General features: G+C 39.1%; 2 pseudogenes across 1 annotated transcript; one reads left to right on the top strand and one right to left on the bottom strand.

Annotated features, from left to right (window-relative positions):
- The first annotated feature begins 100 nt into the window (after nt 1–100).
- Nucleotides 101–3,614, top strand: LOC148742184 (uncharacterized; annotated as a pseudogene).
- Nucleotides 3,615–3,744: 130 nt separating this feature from the next.
- LOC148742183 (uncharacterized) lies at nt 3,745–12,674 on the bottom strand (annotated as a pseudogene). Its single transcript, XR_015995375.1, has 12 exons — nt 12,644–12,674; nt 12,045–12,244; nt 11,319–11,562; nt 10,449–10,560; nt 10,023–10,253; nt 9,560–9,673; nt 8,519–9,137; nt 7,236–8,000; nt 5,855–6,226; nt 5,371–5,496; nt 4,694–4,972; nt 3,745–4,616 (listed from the first exon to the last, which is right to left on the bottom strand). The product of XR_015995375.1 is annotated as an uncharacterized LOC148742183 (transcript).
- Nucleotides 12,675–16,076: the final 3,402 nt, after the last annotated feature.

Genomic DNA, 16,076 nt, shown 5'->3' with positions numbered 1-16,076 from the left:
TAATGTTTGTTTATCGATCAGTCACGGACACTCTCCAGCATTAACTTTGTGGTTTAAAGTCGCGATCGAAACGTATCGAACAACACCACTAAGAAGGTTACGTAAAAGCCAAGAGGACAGTTGAAAGAGGCGTGCGAGGGAAACTGCGCGAATCTAATTCGGGCTTAATCGTACGCTTGGCGCGTTCGGGGTGGACCTTAGGTTCCATTTAGATAACATGGCCGAAAATGAGACAGCAAACAATCTCAATAGAGCCGGTGCAGTTCTTTTCATAAGAGATTTAATGAAACAGAGAAATAAGTCGCAGCCTGCGCAGGAAACACTTTTTCGAATATTTTCGTTGTAAGGTTTCCGACTAAAGCTGTCCATTTTTGTGTTAACTCTAAAGAATTACGTCGCACGGAACACTTAGGCATGGTACGCATGCAAGAGTTATTTCCTGGGATGAACGGGTTAGAGTCGCGAGTAACGTACCATGGTGAAAAAAGCGTTCGTTCGCAACTCCTCCCTATGCCGCAAGGCGAGAGTCACGTTTACGAATGCTGTTTACCTGTTAACTTGTACGTGTCGCATTTCGTTTCGTGTATAGCCTGTAAAGTGCGCATGAAAAGTGAAACATATCTGTCTTGGTGGCCTTGGTCGCCTGTGGATAAAACTAATTTGTCCAACAGCGATGACATCGGTACTTCTACTATCAACTACGGTCGAACTTGTATCAAGCAGTCATCCTGTTTTGAGTGGTCGGTTGCCAATGTCCCGAAATCACACCTATCTTCAGCGGTCACCTCAATTAAGCGGTCGCAGTTACACTGAGTCCAACGGCATTTTTCACCGTCTTTCACTTGTATTCGACAGTCGCTTAAAGCAGAAATACTTGAACTAAACTGAGAATATTCTTTCAAGTAATCTTTAATCCATGTTTCTTTCCAAATCAAAGTCAGTAATATTTTTGAGCGAGGTTCTGTACTTAAAGTTGTCAATTTTTGCATAAATCAGCATTGTTTATCGTTTTTTATAACGCCCCTGATCTGTGGAACCTGTCTTGAGCGTATTAATTCACCATTCCCCGCGGAGTGATCCATAGATAAATGATGAATTACTAATCCCCTGCTAAATGATTCATAGATTAAGGGTATTATGAAAAACGGTAAAAAACGCCATTTTATGCCATTATGGACCACTAAATGCACAAATACTCGCTCAAAAATACTACACCTTTTGCTGTTCATTACGAGAAAATACGCATTCATTTGCGTGAAAAGGCGAACAATTGCGTGCAAAAACAACGATAGAAAACAATTATTTGCGCGTAAATCAGATTCGATATCGATTTTTGCATTTTCATCAGCATTCAATAACAATTTTGGGCTCTTATGCGTCATTCGTCAAACAAAAGAGAAAAATATAGTTTCGTTTGCGCTAACACTCAAGTCATTTACACCATCTGGAGAGTCGTTAGGGACAATCCACAAACAGTATAATGCATAAACCATTCATTTACATCTTTATCACACTGTTTGCAATTCAATAGCATTCTTGGACGGCATTAGTATGAGTAAGACAATCATTAATGCAGCTGTACAAACAATTCAGTGTTTTTTTAATTCAATATGCAAGTAGCGATTTTCAATTGAACACCGATTTTGCCAGAACTTACAATCAGTAAATTTCGTCCACTTCGTTCGCTTTGTAAAGGTATTCTGACAGCAGGGAAAATGCCACGAAGAAGCCGAATATCACTCGAACACAGAGAGAGAATCGTGAGAGGATTTGAGAACAAGGAGGAAGATTATCCTATGGTCGCGGACACGCTCGGAGTGAACCGATCAACGGCAAGAGGCATTGTGGCGCGCTACATCAGAGAGGGCAGGATCTAGGAAAGACCACGAGGAGGTAGAAACAACGTGCGCGTGGACGAAGAGATGAGAGATTGCCTGGAAGAAACCATAGACGAAAACTATTTACTCACACTTGCTCGGGTAAACAGTGAACTGAGGAGGCGGCTACCACTAAAACTCCAGATCCATGACCGCACCGTGGCAAGGACATTAGAAGGAATGCTCTTCCGAGTGAAACTTGCAAGGCCCCTCCCTGCGGAAAGAAACAGACCTGATGTGATGAACAAGCGGGTGGATTACGCCACTTGGTTTATGAACCATGCCGTAGTGCGCCACTGCGTGTTTGTCGACGAATGCGTCTACAGCATCTGGACGGCCAGAAGCCACGGTAGAGCGCGGCTGGGAGAGAGGGCGTACCGTCAAGTGTGTGGCCAGCGAGGACGAAATTTGACCGTAACAATGGCAATTTCGCCAATCAATGGACATGTGTTTTCCTCAGCAGCTGTTGGCGGAATGAATGCTGCGCGTTTCGAGAACTTCCTGGTACAGGCGAGGACAAATCTAGATCCCGACAAGGAGGTGATCTTTGTCAGGGTATGACGGGGCACCGTCATAAAATGCTTCCTCCCTACAGTCCTTTCCTAAACATCGTGGAGCAGGCAATAAGCTGTCTGAAAGTGGCGATCAGGACTGACATCTCGCGTCCGGAAATTCAAAGAGGCATGGATAACAGGGATGAGGCCAGAGCCAGAGGAATCCCACTGGGGGAGTTTCGAACACAACAACTGCTTGATTCCTAAACTTGAAGGGTAAACTGAAATTCAAAACAAAATCAATCGGAATTCGATGTTTGAATCATGAAAAAAAAAAAACGCTTAATTGTATGTACAAATGCGCATAAATGGTTGTCTCATTCCTACTCATGCTGTCCAGGAATGCTATTGAATTGCAAACAGTGCGATAAAAATGTTAATGAATGGTTTAGGCACTATATTGTTTGTGTATTGTCTCTATTGACTTTCAAGATGGTGCAAATGATTTGAATGTTTGTGCAAATGAAGTGTATTTTTCTCCTTTGTTTGACGAATGACGCATAAGAAAGCCCAAAATTGTTATTGAATGCTGATCAAAATGCAAAAATCGTTATTGAATCTGACTTACCTGCAAATGATGGTTGTTTTGTCTCTTATGACTGTATTTTCACGCAATCGTTCGCCCATTAACGAAAATGAATGCTTATTTTCTCGTAATGAGCAGCAAAAGGTGTACTAACATCGATTTCGGGAGATAAAATTGTGCTTGAAAGGTTATTCTTTGTCTTGTTTGAGTGACCGCAATACAGACGGAGGACAATACTAACAGGCCATTTGGACTCGGTTAAAGGTCATCACGACCAAATGACTACAAAGAATGAGTGAAGCAGCGAGAGTACCTGACTCCGTTATCCTTGTCCTTGTCATGTCTCCCGTAAACTTATTCTTCGGCTATTTTATTTGCTTTAGATTCCTAAACTATACCTTGGACTTATGGGGCATAAATCTGTGAATCCTACAGAGAGCAAGATTAACTTTATTTAACTCAAAGAACGTCTAAAAATCAGCGGGACGCAAACAAACAGATTGTGAATTTTGTTATGGTCGTCTAGGGAACCATCAACAAAAGTCTCCGCACAAAGGTTAAACAGATGTTTTTGTAAATTTTTAATGGATCGTCATACTTCCTTGTTTTTAGGAAAACACCACAAAATAAACAAACTAATCATCCTGTAATTTCCATTTACTTAGTTACCTGCTGAGAGAATAGGCGTAAGTATATAACACTCTCAGTCTCGACAAGCGCTGTTCCAAGCAGTTAACTGGCGTCCTTTTTTAATCACATTATTGTATTGAAGCTATAGCGTCTCGGGCAGCGGCTCAAGCTTGGTACACAGCTTGTGCTAGTGAGTTTTGTGCGGAAGCCTGAGAGCGGTGAACTTTCAAAATTTGGCCTTGCGGTTAATCTTCCATTATCTACTTTTAGATGATGCACTTGCTGAGTCACGTCCGACTCTCATTCTGCTACAAGCGAATGTATGGCAAACAAGTTGACTATACACTACACACATTCAGAAATCAAACTTACATATCTTTCAACTGCATGAAATATTAACGCTCGCTTTACATTCGACTGACTGGGCTTTTTTACGAAGAGATCCGAGGCCTTAAAGTTTTCTTGGAATAAGTTATCCGTGATGCTGTGACCTACACCGATCATGCCAAACGAAAGACCGTTACTGCAATGTATATGCTCTACGCCTTGAAACGCCAAGGCCGTACCCTTTACGACTTTGGCGGCTAAAGAATAACAAAGAACTCAAAGAACTGATTAACGGCTCTTTTAGGAGTCACCGATTCTTGCAAAAAAGTCGTGATAAGCAACAATGATAGTGAAAATGAGCTCTACATACTTGCCGAAAGTTGTATGTCGTTTAAAATCACCGACAGACATACTAAACTCCTTTCTGAAACTACGCTGACCTTTGCCTTGGAGATCACTAATTGTGACCGACCCAACTAACGACTGTTAGACTTGGTAAGCTCCAAGATTATCATTTAATTCCCCACCACCAGGAAAGCTGGTAACGAGGTGGTTGTTAGAGGCAATCTGGATTTTTTTTCTGCTCGCCATCTAAGTACAAAGTAACTGCACCAGTCAGACCTGACCAGGTGACGGACAGAAAATGCCACTGATTTAGCCGATTGTGAGTCTTCTGCGTTTTGCATTCTACCAACCTCGAATTTTACAGTTCTAGAGGGGTGAGTGAAACAATGAACGTTTGAGAAAATAGGCTCAACCCATGAACTTAAATTATCCCTATATTTCATACTGTTTGTCAGAGTACCTTCCATGTAGTCCTGTGTGTTGAGGATCTTTAATAAAAATGTCCATTGCAAATCCACTCTGCTGAATTTCGAAAACGAAATTCATAGAAAAGGATAAACTTTGACTGTAAGAGAATGAAAATTTGTTAGTATTGGGTGTTGCATATTCCATTTTTGCCCAAACTGACACTGTAAACGCTGATGTTTCGGGCATGTTGTCATCGAGTCCAAAATGCAAAGGGTTTGTTCCGATCCCGTTGATTTCAAATGTCTCTGAAAAATTGCAAGAAAAGAGAAAGTCAAATAAGAAAAGATATACGCATGAAGTTTATGAAGAGATTCAGTGTATCATGGGATTAAGGATCGTAAACGTCAGTGCTTCCACGTTACTGTTCTTTGATCTGATTGCTCTATGACGAGTATTGCGTATAAATCTTCTCAAATTTAAGAGGTTGAAGGGATAGCCTCAGAGTTAGGGTGTACAAGGAATCATTACAAATTGTCGTTTCGACCGTCGCCCCTGAGCTCAAGATTCAGTCAGATTTGGGAGATAATATGAAGTGAATATCATTCATTTTTCGGTGAAATGATAACATACCGTATTTACTGTAGCCATAGCTATATGGGAACTTGTGTTTTTATGGCCGGAAACTTCATGTGTCGTAACTTACCTTTGCAGACATCTTTTGAAGTTAAGAAAGTATTTTCAGGGCAATGGTGCAAACACTCTCCATTTGCGGCAATGTCCTTAGCATATCTGCAGGCGTTACAGTCAGAGTTTGTTGGGCCACTACATCCTAGTGAAAGGTATAAAACGTCTCTCTCGGCAACTGATAGTCACACGTTTGAAACACTTTCTTAACCATTAGTATAACCATTTCGTGACGCTTTTTTGTTTTACGAATTTACTTTAAATTGCGAGGTCTAGGTGACGCAAACAACAAGTTTCACAGACATTAGATCATGCCAAAATATAGACTTAACTGGAATGGAATCATTACGACCTGTTCATGTAGATCATAAAATTTCTTTAAATACTCGCGAAAACTTCACTGATTTACTTCTCTCTGGAAAAACTTTTTCCTCGAAGTTCGAACGAGTTCTTATGATTCACGCACAATACTGATAAAAAAAATTGAAGTATAATTCTCTCACCTGCTAATGGATCACAAGTTAAATCACATTCTTGAGTACACAAACTTGTCGGATTATCCTCCCATGTGACCCCTCTGCACATTGTTCTGGTTAACTTTCTTGACAATAAATGAGCGTCCATTATCTTTACCGGAGCTTTCTCGAAAAAAAAAAAGCGTAAAAGCGAACATTCAATGGCTTAGAATCTCCCTTTTCACTGTCTGTGTAAGCAAGAAATACATCCCCCTCATCTGAGCTTCCCTGACTTTTCCCGTACTCGATAAGAACGCCTTTATTTCACTCTGTAACGCAGACGAAGAACGACTGGTGAATGGAAGCCTCCCCAAGGCCAACAGCATTTTCATCTTCAGTATTCTCCACCGACCCCTCTCCCTGAAAGAAAAGTTTACTCGTTAAAATATGGGCCATTATTCGCATTATCTTTATTATAAGTGTACATTCGATTGCAAAACGTTGATCTTACAAAGCATCAGCAACGATGAAACCCAAAGGCTTTATGGATACACATGTACTTGATAACCACAACTGGTAGCACATGGTAAATAATATTTCATCCTCACCTGACTAAAGGATTTATGAATGATAAAATGGTAAAGCACTGGTTATGTATCTATCCGAACATTTCCCATGAAGCCGTCATCGTTCACGGAGCATGCTCTTTAGATAGATAGATAGATAGATAGATAGTTTATTATCAAAAACCTTGCAGCCACAGGCTGAATTACGTTTGATTTACAATAAAATATATACTACAAAAAATACATGGCTAAGAAGAACTAATTAAAAAGACAAAAATATATAATTAAGAGAAAAACAATATTACATCATTGCTTTATGGACATAGTGATGGATAAAACTATTTCGAGTACGAATGGTGTGGAGGCGCCGTGTAGTAAAAGAGTGCTGACTCCTTAAATTGACTTCGCACTCATTCTTGGGAGGTAGTAAGCTATAGAGCTTGTGCGAGGGATTAGACAGGATGGAATTAAAAAGCTTAACACGTAATTGTGTTGAGACCGAGTTTAAATTAGACCCATTGGTTTGAACTAAAATGATGTGAGAATTTTTAAAGCATCCCAGATCGTCTTCTTGGATGCTTTTGTTCATCCACTCCCCGTTTTCTGTAGTGCACTGAGCAAAGTTTAGGGCGTGATTCTGTAAGGAAAAGTATGGTCCTAAGACCATATGATTCTTATCTCCGCTATTAAAAGTATTTTTCTTATGACACTGGTTGCTTTTAAAAGGTAAGTCTGCCCTTTGGAATATCAGACACGATCAGAGGCAAAATCCCATCTATGCCTTTCAATATCAGACATGAACATCATACACGGTGTTTGGAGTATACTTCTCCTTCAAGTGTTTAATGATATTGTATTTATACCTTGTAAATGTCTACCCTGTCGTCGGCTATTCTCACAGAGTACCACGACTGCCGTTTTCCTGGGGACACAGCGAACATTACGTATATTGTTCCCGCTGTAATCGCAGTGAAATGCAAACATTTCCCTCCTGTAGGGTCAAACCGCAACGCATTTGAAAACAATACTTTACAAGTTTGAATATCAGGAGCAGGAGGCAGACTAGGAGCGGGACTTGGAAGAGAAACTTCCGGTAACTTGGAGCGACGCTCTAGTTTCTTTTTTAAATGAAACTTTATTTGACCAACGATAGAACCTATCATGTTTGCATTTAGAGCTGGGAAGATTTTCTTGGATTCTTCAAAGTCTTCTTTCGTAAGAGTAAGTCTACCTGTCTTCTTCGAAACTTAGCACAAGGCCCAAAACGGAAATCTTTTTGTTTTTTGGGTTTCCGCTACCACCGTTACCAAAACCATTATAGAGATGAAAAACCTTCCTTTTACTCTCAGTAAACCAACGATTCTCAAAGAATCTGATGCGACGTTCCATGTTTTTAGAAATTATAACACGTCCATGTTGGGGCTCCTTCAAATCTTTCTGCATATCGATTTTAACCTTAAATCTTGATTTGGCTTTGTTCAATTCCTCCCACTTAGGAACATCTTTAATGGAGAATAAATCATTTTGCTTGTTGTTATTGGCATCAATCACTGCCTCTTCATCATCCCCTGATCCTTCTTCGGCTTCTGGACACCGAAGATCGAAATCCGAAATGGAAATAGATCCTTGAAAGACATTAAGTCTCGTGTAAGTAAGGGTAACGTATGAAAGGTCAAGTAAGTTGGATTCCAGAATGTTTTTGAAACGCATCCGAAATTCCTAAAGGACTCAGCGTTGCAAAAAAGAACTGTAAAAACCATTGCTGACTGTCTAACTATTTCGTTGTGGTGCTTTGCATGAAATTTACCCCATTGTTCTCAACTTTATCTCATTTGATGATTGCACAAGTTAGTACTGAGTATATCGCAACGGTAATTTAGGATACTCATCATGAAAACGCGAAAATGTCATTTTAATCGTGCCTCAAGATGTAAATGGTTTAGGACTCAGTATTGTTATTAATTAATGTTTGAGCTTCTAGTCAAAATTGTTTTGTTTATTGGATATGACCTGTGAAGCTGCGAAATTTATGGGAATCTTAGGACGTAAACATGTCCGCTCTACCAAAAAAACCGTAACATAGTCGCAGTATCGTACTACTTAAATTTCCGTTGAAAATCAGATGCACAGAGAAAAGCCCCTACCTCTTCCATATAAACTTCAATGGCTCTGCTCAGACTCGATCTCCTTCTCTTTATTGCATCTTCTAGTCCACCCCGGCTCAGTATCAAAGGGGCAATAAACTTTCTCGATTGTATCTGCGCCTACTCTCCGTTCATAATACTTGACTTCTCCATTTTCATTTATTTCGGTTTTCAGTGCCGTGACAAACCCTTCACAACCCCAATTAACTGGTTCTTCTGGAAACAAGTCCGTCCCACGAACGTTCACGAGGTCAGTTATGGGACTCATACGAAATTGAAATAGCTTGGGGTAGGAGGGGACACTTAAAAGCCAATGCTTGAATTCATTTTTAAAAGTTGGGAAGTAAACATCTGATAAAATTGAGGCAATCTCGTGGCTTCCTCCTTGAGCCACCACTGATGTGGACGTTGTTTCAACAGCCTTATTGGTTGTGGTACCCCCTTCGGTGGAAGAACGAACTCCGAAGCTGGAGAAAAGACTTTTGTACTCAGCTTCCACCATTTTTGCAAAGTGTGTCTTCGACTGTGCAGTCTATTTATCCATGGTTTTCCGAATTTCGAGCTGCCCTCCAAATTTTGTTGACTTTATATAGTGTGTTCCCTACCTTTCAATGAAATCCTCTGAAATAAAAGGCATTTTGAACGAGAGATTAGAAACGGACGACTGATGAATTATGGAACTAGGACATATACAATGTGAAGCAGACACAGCCTGGACAATGGTGTGGGAACTGGCATGAATTATGATGAATTTCTGGGACGACTTACTCCTAATTCTTATTACCGGATTGCAAATTCAAAAACATAAGACATTAATTTTGGGGGAAATTTGATTATCGTCAACGTACACAAGACAAATGCTTCCGCAGTAAGTTGTATCGAGTCAACAAGCCTCATTTAAAGTTGGGCTTAATAAAAAAAAATGCAAACCTACGGAAAAAGCGGACGACGATGCATTACGAGGTAGGCCAGCTTGGGCTCCTGTTGGTGAGAGAGACACTTTGCCATGGCATAGTACATAGCTGATAACTTATCATACTTACGATACTTTATTGGAGATCCTGGAGAATAATATGACAGCGGCAACTCCATAAACTCTCTTAAAAAAATTAAGACTAAGGTCGCCTGGCTTGACTTCGTCCATGAAGATCTCGTACCTCAGTGGAAATAATACAACGGTTAAAGTCTCAATATATTTCCGAAGTAAGTATGGAATAAAATAGGCTCGGTGGTTATCTGAGAAAGCTGGGTTCCAATTCTCTTCTCAAATTGCCTTTCAAAGTAAATAAATATATAACCCCTTAGTGGGTTTAATTGCCCTAAATACAATGGATTTCAGATTTTGGATTAGCCCTACTTTTAACCCGGTGGGGTTCATAAATCTTTCAACACTGATCTGAGTTTTTGTTTGGTAGCTACGTAGCCATCAATAAGTTTTTCACGAGGGTGGGAGAGTTTAACATCCCCCCTCTCAATTATATCTATAAAACGTTTATTTACTTGTACCTCTCAATGTTTACATCAAGTAACGCCAGAAAGCTGTTTTTAGTTTCAGCGGTAGAGCTGCCCCAGGCCTCCCTCGCGCCAGCATAAAAACCAAACACGGAACCAGATACGCCGGCCTCCTCTTGAAGAAAAGAAGTGTATTCCTCTCTACCTTGAAAAGTGTACATTGAAGCTGATGTGTCGTAAATTTCCTGAACGTTCATGGTATCAGGTACGTCAAAACCATCATAACTATAGGACGAGGCTCAGTTCAGGTTCTTAGAATGCAGTTTACTCAGTTAATTTTGCAATTTATAATTAGTTTTATCTAAAAAGGCTGTCTTAACAGCAATGTTAAAAAGTAAAGGCTCCAAAATATTACAGTTTGTTTATCGAGAAGTATTATAACTTGGAACTTGAGGCCCTCTAATGAAAACGTAAGCTCACCTTGCTTTGTTCTTACAATATCTTTGCAGATGCTCATCTTTCTTGATTCAGGGCTGTATTTTCCTCGTCCATCAAACCCCACACCCAGGAATGAAGGTCCATCAATTTGGTCCTGAGGCGAGAAGTGGTATCGTCTATATAATTATTTATTAAAATACATTGATTTTTTTAAATAAAGTTTTTAATTAGCAAAGCATTAAACACACAAAACTAAGAATCCTTGTTAACATGATTGGTTCGACAAGGTCGAAGGCTTGACTCCTATTCGGAGCAGGGTTCTTTTCCTAAATGTTTCCGACCGATCTCTGTTTACAAAACCACGATAAAAAAGAAAGGTCACCGTGCTTTTTTAAGAGATACGATGGGCCAAACTTACGTACCCCTTTAATGCCTGTGCTGTAACTAATCACGAGCGTCATTTCATCGGTTCACAGTAAATTGGCAGTAGCTGGAGGTCAAAGTTTTTTAAAGTGAAACTTGAAAAAATATTTGATAAGTAGAAAGACGGTCTCGAGCGTTGGAACAATATAATGCAATTTATGTGGAAAACCCTCGCAGTTTTACACGACAACGACTCAAAAAGTTCCTCGAGTCGTTGCTTCAGGTTATAATTCGCATCCTTGAACAACAAGCTTCGTGTACACTTTTAGCTATTTCTTTCCCTCCCGATGATTTTTTTAATTTCTCCAATTAAAGGAGATAATTTTTACACCAAAATTATGCAACCGAAAAATACAGGTCAGCGTGCTCATTCAACAACAAAAGACCACCGTTTGTGTGCTTCATTATAGTTTCAGACCCAGCGTAGATATGTAATTACATTGGCTACTGAAGTTAATGGAACCCAACATCTTTTCAGATGCGACTCACCAAACATATGGACGACACGGCTTTTAAGTTATAACAAGGATCTGACGTTTTGTAATCTCTTCCGTAACAACCGTTCATCATTACACTTCCAATGCCTGCTGGGTACACATACGGAACATCAGGAGCCTCTCAGTCGGCTTTGAGAGCTATCTTCATCAATAATTGCCGATTGGAAGTGATATCCGGGAGGAACATACAGGTTGTCAGTTGCTCAGGATTTATCTGGCACTATGTCTAACTTGATCTGTGAAAAAAGGATGAGGGAAAAGGGAACCTGAATTATAGACAGTATATGTCAATATTTAGTTAAAGATACAAGGACACATCTTTAGGTGTTCATATAAGGTGACTTGTACAGGAATTTTGATTGGTGTTTCGTTATGACTTCTTGGAGGACAGACGCATAGATGATATCACCATTAGCAAAATCTTGCTTCTTCATAACAAATAGATCAAGTTCTATGTTGCCTTGCATCTGTTCAGTGATTATTGAGACATAAAAATGTGTTAAGAACATCAGTGGCACACTCGGTTACGTCTCGCGTGCTACTTTTTAGTTCTTACGACATTATGACGTCACTGTGATCTTTATTGCAGATTAGCACAGCGAACTTCACTTTAAGTATGCTAATAAAGAAATGCGAAGACTGGTATTTCGAGCATTTACCTAAAGTAGTTGTTGTTTTGAAGCTCGTGTTTGAGAACATGTGAAAGACGCGCACGTACCTCTTTCTTCAAAAAATTTTCTGCTTTTTCCTGAGCTTCATCAATAATTTTGAGCTGTTTGTCCACCAGTTTTCCAGCAACCTCGATTCCTTTTTCAATAACTGCCTCTTGTACCTTTGGGTTCTTCATAAGAAGCATAGCTGCAGCTGGTATTGCGTGTTTTTCAGGTTCCTCTTTAGTACTCTCTTCACTCTGGTCTCCTGTATGTTTTTAAGACATAAATTATGATGTGTATGATTGCGTTAACAAAATTTTTTCAGTCAGAGGTCGGGTTTGATAAAGATCTTCTGTGTGAAGAATCAAATGTTAGATCAGGAACTGCCCTAAACTACATCTTAATGCGCGAGTTCTCTTAACAATCACATTTGAATCTTCATTCAATTTTTATTTAAGAGAAGGACCACGACAAATTAAGGACAGTCAGAGAGGCGGTCATCGGGAATCCACTTACGATGAGGAGGGTTATCTGATGTTTCATTTGTGTTTTATTTTCAAACAAATGCATTCATTGTTCTCGGTACTGATGGAACAGAGAAGCGAGCCCCAGGAAGGCTAACAATTTATACATTGCACTTTAAGCTTATATATCAAAACGTCACGGTATCGAAAAAATGATGTCTCGATATTCATGTTCTAAAACAAAATTGGCAAGGTAACAGCACAAATGGTACCAAGTCTTCCTCGTTAGATACTTTCACTCTCTAAGGACTACTCTGTATTCTCGTATTGTAATGAGCGACAACAAAATTATCCTCTTTGTCACTTGGCACAGAATCCTTACACTCATTGTCTGATATCGTTATTTCATGTTTTGCCTGGAGATGTGTGTGTCAGTTTCTACATCTTTTTGTTAGAAGAATGAGCGATGATATTTCGGATTTTATCGTTCTTCTTTCCTTTTGGTGCAAGTTTAACGTGAATCAAATAGTTTCTTACTCTTTTCTTTTAACAGCTAGGTTTCACTTGAGCGACACAGTGTCACAGCTATATACCTCTGACGGTGTTTTTCGTCTCTGTTTAAGATTTTCCAATCTGTCAAGTACACGAAGATTCTTTGACCTATCAAGTGTGGTTAGATAAAGCAGTTGATCCTTGACTGATTCTTTTTGTACTTTTTTTTATAAAACGATCAAATTGATTCTTCAACATATTTTGATGATATGTTGAGGCTGTCAGTCATCAAGAGAGAGTGAATCATCTCATTCATTCCTGCAAGACTCAAACGCATTTTTGTAGTGATAGTTTGGAAATTTGTTTGCATCTGGAACTGGCCGGGGGATGCGAATGATCGGGGGTTCAATCCATAACTTGTCTCTTCTTGTGGCTTGCCCTTTGCAGGATGTCTTAGAGCACTCCCTTTTTAGAAATTCCTCGGAAAGGGTCCTAAAGCTTTGTTTTGCTATCTGTTCGATCTTACCGGCCCATCCCGTGCATACATTATAAGTGGTGCTACCACCCACTTTTCAGTGGCAATCGAATAAATCACTTCAAACATTTTTGGCAAGAATAAGTAAAAAGTAGGAGGTGTTTATTCTTTCAGTTTATCTACTATCCCGGTGTAAAATGACTGATGAGAGCAGGTGGCTAAAACTGAACATTTACCTTTCGTCTCAGGACAAGAGTTAAGAGATGACGATTCAGAAGTGGTACCTTTTATCCTGAATCGTTAATACCATGAAGGCCTCCTACAGAAATAGGCAAACCTTTACCAAGCTAATAATTGAATTCTCGAAAATTCTCAACTGAATTGCCTTTGCGAATCAAACCTTACCTTCCTCGCCACTGGGTTTATCTTCACTGCCAATACGTTTTGACACTGGTTCATCTGCGTTGTCATTTAGTTCCGTGAATGAGAAATCAACTGTACTTTCTTGTTCAAGATGGACTCTTGATGCTTCACCCGCGCTATCAGCTTCTTGCTTTATACTTTCACATCGGGTGCAACCTCAAAACGAACAGACCATGACATGAGTAATTTCGCGATGGTCTTCAGTGTGGACATGTTTGGATCACTGTATCACACTTCAATACTACATTACTGAATATAGGGTGAAATTTTGGACTAAGAGGTTTCCTCAGCATTATGGAGGATATGCTGAGCAGGTGTCTCTTAAAGGGCGTTTTAGTGATATCCTATTTATGGGTCATATGTTGAGGACGTGTTTTTTAGAGGACGTGTTAGTGATATCCTTTTTCGTTGCGAATTTATTAGTTTTCAAACTTTTTGAAATATATCATGAGATGCGAAACAAAACACTGAATAGGAATGGTGGGTACATTTAACTGGATTTAATGGTGAGGCTACAAAATTTTACAGTGGTCTAATAGATGCAAATGTTTCCACAACGCAATAAAAGAATGGACGAGATTACTCTCCTTGTCTTAACTGGTCTTCTTTTTCGTAGAATAATATGCATGTTGTCCTAGTTTCAAAAACATTTGCTTGTACCTCCTGTCCGTATCCAGTGAATTGCCTGTATGTGCACGTTATCTCACAGCATTCTCACCAAAAGTATCCGCTCTAATCGTCGAGTTCTTTCACATACCTTGAAATATTACGAATACTGTTAAAACTATAGCGATTTTCCTATGCTTCAACATTTATCCAGACTTATATGGGATAAACTTCTGTTACGCTGAAAAAAAAAAACTGAACAAGTGAAAATGGCTTTCTTGAAACGTCTTGAAGTACATCAAAGAGAAGCATGCTATCTTTGCCTCCGTTAACAACAACGATCTTTTCTAAATATTCATAACCTTAAATATCTTTTCTTCGTTATCCTGTTTACTTGATTAATCGTGATAATATAGATAATGTAGGTTTTCGTCAATTTTACAATGACATTTTGGCTATATTAAAGCCGAGACTAAAATATTGTCAAAAGTAACATTTAGAAGAACTATCGATATCGCATTAACAATTTCACTTATCGATATTGCATTAACAATTTCACTTATCAATACAGAAACCGTTGGATTAATGTATATATATATATATATAATATGTGGTAGTCGGAAAAAAACAACTAAATATGCATCCCTACAGATGTAGTTGTTTTTTTCCGACTACCACATATTATACCTGCTCTACTATTTGTATCGAGCACTGTTTCACGGACACCAAGTTTAATCCCTCTAAATATAAATATACATTATGGTGGGAACATTTATATATATTTATATATCAGTGGGAACATTTATATATATATATATATATATATATAAATATATATGCTCGCTGGTTTACTCTAGTTTGAGCACTCTGGCATGGCTTAGACGATACCACAAAGGTTGGGTCGTTTGGAGTGACCGTCTCGGTTCTCCCCCATCCTAGCATTAGCACTGCACTGATGAGGCCCAGAAGGCCGAAACAGTACTGTCTGCAGTTAGTTATATATATATATATATATTTAGTATAATTTCAGAGCTGAGCAAAGAGTTTCCAGCAATCTGATTGGTCGAGCGGTTCCTTATATGACGCTATATAAACCGCTCCGCGCGGTTTATATAAAATGTTCAACTAAAATGTTAATAAATGTTACTAAGATGTTATGATTTTAGAGATTTCTCTATTGTTCAGCTCTGAAATTATACTAAAACAATTATTCGCCTCAGGTTCGGTGACTGATATTGTCGAATACAAATGAATAAAGGCTGATAGTTTCTAAAGAAACTGTTTGGGGCTGCGTCGGTGGGGGTAACGAAATAATTTGAATATATCAACAAAGTTGAAATGGTAAATTGGCCACCGTTACGATTATAAAAGCTGACGTTTCGAGCGTTAGCCCTTCGTCGGAGCGTTAGCACTTCGCTTCGACGAACGGCTAACGCTCGAAACGTCAGCTTTTAGAATCGTAACGGTGGCCAATTTACCATTTCAACTTTGTTGATATATTCAAATTATTATCCACATACAGTTTGGAAGCTTGTTAATTTAAGAACAGCAAACTAAATAATCAGGAATACATCTGTTTGGTGACTTTCAGAGGAATGAATATCGCAGATGGGTGGGAAAGTTGTAAGAAATTCTAA

Source organism: Stylophora pistillata, chromosome 1 (genome assembly GCF_964205215.1).
Source record: "Stylophora pistillata chromosome 1, jaStyPist1.2, whole genome shotgun sequence".
Lineage (NCBI taxonomy): Eukaryota > Metazoa > Cnidaria > Anthozoa > Scleractinia > Pocilloporidae > Stylophora > Stylophora pistillata.
This window is presented reverse-complemented; position numbering and strand designations above follow the sequence as displayed.